At 45.1% G+C, this 7,111-nt stretch overlaps 1 pseudogene; it reads left to right on the forward strand.

Annotated features, from left to right (window-relative positions):
* Positions 1-4,407: 4,407 nt before the first annotated feature.
* Positions 4,408-6,534, forward strand: LOC121450634 (annotated as a pseudogene).
* Positions 6,535-7,111: the final 577 nt, after the last annotated feature.

Consider the following 7,111-nt stretch of genomic DNA (forward strand, 5'->3'; position numbering starts at 1 on the left):
TCCCCTTGCACAAAAACTAATTCCAAATGGATGAAAGCCTTAAACTAGAAACCTATAACAGAAATGCTGAGAGGAAAATTAGGTAGTACCACACAAGAGATGCATATTAAAAAGGACTTCATTTGCCCAAGGATGAAACAATAGTAAAATGTCTGGAAAAAGGCATAAGGAATAATACTATTAACTATCTCCCCTAAAATATCTCTAATACATGTAAGTGGGTGTATAGATATACATAAATAGTTCAAATAAAATTTTCCCATCTAAGCTGACAATGCTTACAAAAAAGCCATAGACCATCTCACAAAAACCCCAACACTAGGCATGAGAAGCCCTCTTTTGAGTTGGTCAAGGTGGTCCAAGGGATCTCCAAGACATTATAGACTTTTGCAATTTTTCTTGTTTGCCCCACTACAAAGGAATAAGGTAAATTCCCGTTGCTAAAGACATCATGCATTTCAGACACAGGGCCCAGTCTTTGCCCCCTCCCTGAGGACCATGCAAACTTCCAAAGGAGAGAAGCAACCAGCAGTCTGCCCAGCTGTAACGCCTATGAGCCACAATTGCTACCTGTCCACAGAGGTATTATTACTGCTCTATTACCGACAGGCAAGGAAGCTAGGGTGCAGGTTTACCAGCTGCATTCAAGGGATGCTTAGTAAAACCAAGATTTGACCACAGATGGCCTGAGCACCTGCAGGAACCTGGGAGACCTCACAGTCGCCTGGAGGTATCTGTCAGAAAGCCTGGGAGTTGAATGTGCTTCAACCAATAATAATTATCTCAGAGGAAGAAAAAGAAGAAGAATTCTGGGAAGATAGGAGCAAGTAGGATATACAAATATTACATAACCTGTCCTAAGTTATAGACAAGTCCCTAGATAAAAATGAGGTGTTTCTTCATGACCATGTTCTTTGAAAGAAGATAATCAAGATTTCTTTCTATTATTCTTTCATACATTACATCCTGACTACAATTTCCCTCCTCCACTCCTCCCAGTTCCTTCCTCCACCTCCTCTCTCGCCAAGATATACTCCTCTTCTGTTTCCCTTCAAATAAAAGAGCAGGCCTCCCAGGAATATCCACTGAACACGGCCTAACAAGTTACAATAAGACTATGCATATACCCTCATATCAAGGTGAACAAAGCAACCCAGTAGGAGAAAAAGTGCCCCAACTGCAGGCAAAAGAGTCAGATACACCCTTACTCCCACTGTTAGGAGTCCCACAAGAACACCTAACTGCACAACCATAAGGCTTATGCAGAGAACCTAGCTCAGACCCATACAGGGTCCGTGTTTGTCACTTCAGTCCCTGGGAACTGCTTTGAGTCCTTAGTTGAGTTTGAGGGTTGTGGTCTCATGGTGTCCTCTACCATTCTGACATCTATGGTCCTCCCATACACACACACACACACACACACACACACACACATGCACACACCAGCTGTGGGGTTTGCTGCTCCACCTAGAATTTGGCTGTGGTTCTCCGCATCTGCTCCCATCAGTGGCTGGATGGCGCCCCTCTGATGACAACCGGGCTAGACACCAACCTATTGAGTATAGCAGAATTATTAGAAATCATGTTGTGGAGTATTTTTTCAGGGGGGGGGGGGCTGCCAGTTGTGTTTGGTGCCATTCTGGATCTCTGGATTTTCCTGCCTCTGGTTACTGGCCACCCAGGTAGTGCCAAGCACGGGCTCCCTCTTGTGCCATGGGCCACACACTGGACCAGTCATTGATTGGCCACTCCTACAACTTCTGAGCCACCATTACCCGAGCAGGTCTTGTAGGCAGGAAATCATACTTTAAAAGACAAAGGGCAGTAGTGGCACACACCTTTAATCCCAGCCCTCAGGAGGCAGAGGCAGGTGAATCCCTGAGTTCTGGGCCAGTCTGATCTACAGAAGCAATTTCCAGGACAGTCGGAGCTACAAGAGAAGCCCTGTTTTGAAGAAGAAGGAGGAGGAGGGGGGGGGGGGAGGAGGAGGAGGGAGGAGGAGGAGAAGCGTGAGAGACCCGGGATATAGATGATATAGATAAAACACTCTTTTGGGGGAGGGGATGACTTAGTAAAGTGCTTGCCATGCGAACATGAGGATCAGAGTGTGGTTTTTCTGGAACCAACATTAAAATCCAGACATTGTGGTACAAGGTTGTTATCCCAACACTGGAAAGAGAAAGCCTAGCCAACAAGGCCCAGAGAGAGACCCTGTCTCAAAACACAAGGTGAGTGACCTGAGAGATCATACCGAAGCTTGACCTCTGTCCTATAAATACATGCACACAAATACGCACCTGCATACACATGCACTTGCTCCCATACACACATGTACACCTGCCTATATGCACACATGAGGGCTCCCTGCAGGCACCAGACAGTGAGAACCACACAAGCGCTCCCCCCACACACATACATACACACGCACACACACACACACACACACACACACACACATGCACACACACCAGGTTCTTTTGAGCTAATTCTTCCATCTCACCATCCTTACTATGAAAGGAGAGAATGTCAGAGGCAAAGAGTCACCTGAAGGAGTTTGAGCAGAGAAAGAAGTGGATTAGAGTACAGAAAATCAGGCCAGCACTCAAAAGGAAGAAGGCTGCCTTTCATCTCAGTCAACCGGGGAAAAAAAAGACATCAGTTAAAAGTTCAGGAGCCATTAAGAGGCAGCAGAGATGGTGTTTGGGCCAGGTGTGAGGAGTGAAGGAGTTCCCGTTCAATGCCCTCAGTCTTCTTAGGAAAATCAAAGACAAGGTCGTGAGCGAAGACCAAGATTTGAGGCTGATTGGAAGGGACAGGGCTAGAGCGGCCACTCAGATGATGCATTAGGAAGGGAACGTGCAATAAATAAGAGAATCACTAAGCAGCAGACAGAGCGAGTGCCATCAGTGCAACACAGCTGGCAGGGACTGTAACACACAGGGCGAGATGATGCCCCTGGCAGTCATGGGAACGGGATAGTAGGCCTGAGATGGAAGGGAATGTACTCTGAATACGATGTACCCTAAAATGTCAGCCCAGAGCATTTGCACCAGGCACAGGCAGCAGTCTGCCTCTCATTGCCTTCCCACCGCCTCCTGTAACTCCCCATCGTGACTATTATCACAAAGGGTTACAAACATTTATTAAGTAGCCCCCCAACATGTTGACATCTCAGCCCTGCCTTGTTCATCACTCTGACAACAATAAAGAGCAAGGTAGGTACCTCACCCAAAGGGACCAGTTAGTAATTGTGTACTTGACCTGAGCCACCACACTGTTAGCTTCTCACCTTAATGCTAGTCCAGCTCCAGCTGCATCTTCCTGACTTTTCCCCTGGTGGAGACTCTGACTCATGGGACTTGTGCACACCCTGGATTTGATCTGCCTATTCTGCTTTGCCTAGTAGCTGTGCTAGCCTCTCTGTGAGCACCTGATTCCACAGCCCTCTTCCTCCCCGGGTTACCGCTCCAGCATCCTAACCCAGCATACTGACTATAGTCAGTGCATCTGCTACTACCATGTTTGTGCTGAATTTTGCCGATGAAGAAGTTCTATATACCCAGAATGAGAGAATACAGACAGCATAGGAAGACAAAACTAATGGGGTCAGAGTTAGAATCATAACAGAAAGGAGCTAACATCTGACACCATAAGAACCAAGATCAGAAATATGTCATATACCAAGAACCAGAAAGAGGAACAAAGAAACAGTAGAGATGAGGATGCCAAGAAGGCATCTAATTCCAAATAACATGCCTAAGCTTGTGAGTCAGAGGCATTTGACCCAGCCCAGTTCTGGCTCACAGCCTAAGTGACAGAAAAAAATTATAATAAAAAATAATAAGCCTAAGAGTTGAAGAGATCATACGACTTCAAATTATATTTCTTCTCATATGCTTGTGTCCAAGTTAGGGTTACTATTGCTATGTGGAAACACCATGAATGAAATCAAGTTTGAGAGGAAAGGGTTTATTTGGCTCACATTTCTGAATCCATCCATCACTGAAGGAAGTCATGGCAGGAACTCAGGCGGGCTGGGACCTGGAGATAGGAGCTGCTACAGAGGCCATGGAGGGTACTGCTCTCTGGCTTGCTTTCAATGGCTTGAAATGGGCAGAGCCCTCCCCATCAATCACTAATTAAGAAAATGAGGCATCTTCTCAATTGAAGCTCCATTCTCTGCCATGACCTTAGCTTATGTCAAGATGACATGAAACTCTCCAGTACAACTGACCTCTTATGAACACGACACAGAATTACATCATTATTAAGCCACAACCTTGCCTTTCTTGTTCATCCCCAAGCTCTCATGCTAACAGGAACATCACGGCAGCAGAGTGTGTTCTGTGGACCATGTGCTGCTATGGATGCCTGGACTACTTGACATGTAAGTTGAGAAGACTCGAAATGCTGGGCTGGACTAAATGCCTGACGAGGATGGTATTTCAGCAGGTAGTTGGTACTTTAGAAAACCACAGGGTTCATCTCTTCATCTCAAAGTACCATAAAGAAAATTGGTACTGAATTATCTCTGATTCAGTGTCCAAGAGGTCAATTTCTGCCTACCAGAATGGAGCCCCACCCTCCCAACAGAGGATGTGGCAGCATCTTCTCCTGATGTTGGGTGGGTAGCTCCAGAAGAGGGAATGTGTTCAATAGACTGAGGGAGGAGGTCAGGTTCAAGCTTCCCCTTGGGGATGGCCTTCCTTGCTTTGAGAAGCCCCCAAGCAGGCCTATTTTCTTCCCAAACTTGTTACAAGATGAGCCTCCTCCAAAAATGACCCTGGCCAGTGAGAAGGCCTTGCAGAAAATCTCCCATTCAAGAATGAGTTTGCTGCCCTTAGAGCTCAGCTTGCCAAGATTGTGACCCTCTGTCACAAGAGCAACAGAGATTCTTAGAACACTTAGATTTTTCCACATCTGTAACTGTTAGAACACTTAGATTCTTCCACATCTGTTACTGCAGCACCACCACCTCCTTCCCACCCCCTGCCATTGATGCTCCACCCAAGTATGTCTGCTCTCGATCTGCTTAAAGAGAGAAGAGAGCAAAAACTCATACTGGAAAGACTTTGGCTAAGAGCCTCCCAAAGAAGCCTGACATGCCAAAGATCCTTGAGATCTTTAAAGATATGAACAGGGTGAAGCTACACTCAGTCAAGAGGTCAGAGGAAGACCTAAAGCCTAAGTCAGTGCATACTACTGACCCCACTGCCCTCACAGCGGACGCTCTGAAATAGAAGTTTGCTTAGCAGTATCAACACAATAGCCAAGATGAAGTTGAAAAGGGAATTCCAAAACCAGAGTCAGAGACCACCTCAGTTCTGGAGTTCTCCTTAACACAAGTGTATTATGACATGTTTTTAATAGGCGTCCAGGGTTCATCTTCAAGCATGAGTAACAATTGTAGGGCTTCAGAAGACAGGCTATTCGAGAATGTTTCTGTACATTTTCAAATTTTACTTTCCTATTTTTTGTTTCTTTGTTTGTTTGTATTTTGTTTTTTGAGGCAGGGTTTCTCTATGTAGCCCTGGCCATCCTGGAACTCTCTTTGTAGACCAGGCTGGTCTCAAACTCACAGAGGTCTGTCTGCCTCTATCTCCCCAGTGCTGGGATCAAAGGCCTGTGCTGCCACCACCCAGCCCCCCTTCCAATTCTTAACATTAATATCTATGCAAATATTTTATATGCATGCATTTGAAGATAAAAAAGTATATAAAAACTTGTTATGAATAACACCAATGAGAAAACTGTTTCTCTTCTTTGATAGTTTACTGCTCATAGATGGAACACCTGGTCTACCCTGTTATTAGAGAACAGTGTTGGAGATGGGAATGCCTCCAGCAGGGCTTACACACGTTCTCACTTCTTTTTTTCCTCTGGAGCTGAGTTTACAGAAGATGTTTACTGCTGAGCCTCTGAATTGCTTTCCACTAGAGGGAAGTGAGGACCAGGAACTCTATGCTTACACCTCACTGACACCCAATGTTGGAAAGAAATGTACTTCTCAAGTAGTAACAAATCAAATTAATGAAGTAAATCACTTCTTAAATAAAAACCAGTATGTTCAAAGAGGGGGTACATCACAATATAAAATAGTCCAGACCGAAAAAAAACTTTAAATAATCCAGATTTTTAAATTCCCAATTTTTAAAATTTCAAACACCTGAAAATTCCGTCTCTTTAAAATAGCCAACACTTTTCAAATCAAACATCTTTCAGAATTCAAAGTCTCCTGTCAAACCAAAAATTAATTAGATATTTTAATACTTCCAAAAGGGAAGAACCAGGGCACAGTCACAATCTGAACAAAGCAAAACCAAACTCCAAAAGTGTAAATAACTCTGTGCCCAACACCTGGGATTCACTCAGGACCTCCTGAGCTCCTTCCAGGCGCTGTGGTCACTTATCCAGCTCCACCCTCTGAAGCACATTGTCTTTGAAATTCCTACAGGCTTCATTCCAACACCACAACTGCTGTTCATGATCCTCCGTGGCACTGACATCTCCAGAATGCTAGGGTCTCTCGCCTGAGCTGCACTTCCCCGTGACCTTCTCCTGGACCCTCTTTGCAGCACCAAGCCACAAGTTTTTTGTGTGACCCTTTTAACCCTGTCCAACTGCTCCTGAGACTGCACATTCACCAAAGGCCTCTCCTAGCCTCTCTCAGTGCCAAGCCTCAGCTGCCCTCCATGATCCCTTCGTGCCTTAAAACCAGTACCACCTGGGAGATTCTGATGTGTAAGTAAGTTTGGCTGATAAATCAAGTTGCAACCTTGACTACCTCTGGACCACACTCTGTGTGCTGAATCCAAGGAAACACTTCCCAGAAAAATTCACCTCGAGAAGACTGGTCACTTCTTAATTACCACTAATTTCTTAGCTCCAGCTGACCAGCATCAATGGTCCCAGTAAAGCAAAGCGTCTTCAGTGGTTCTTTGTGACATAATTAATAATTAATAAAAACTCAGAGACGGACATTGGGGTTCAACCTGAAGGTCAGAAAAGCAAAACAGCCAGCCACTGACTCTTACCTCTACCTCAGGACAAAACGGTGATCCTGCCTCCAGGAATCTCAGAATGAGATTGTGTGAGAGCTGTCTCCTCCCAT

Source organism: Microtus oregoni, unplaced genomic scaffold (genome assembly GCF_018167655.1).
Source record: "Microtus oregoni isolate MIOR12 unplaced genomic scaffold, Mior012 000007F_ref0000211, whole genome shotgun sequence".
Taxonomy (NCBI): Eukaryota; Metazoa; Chordata; class Mammalia; order Rodentia; family Cricetidae; genus Microtus; species Microtus oregoni.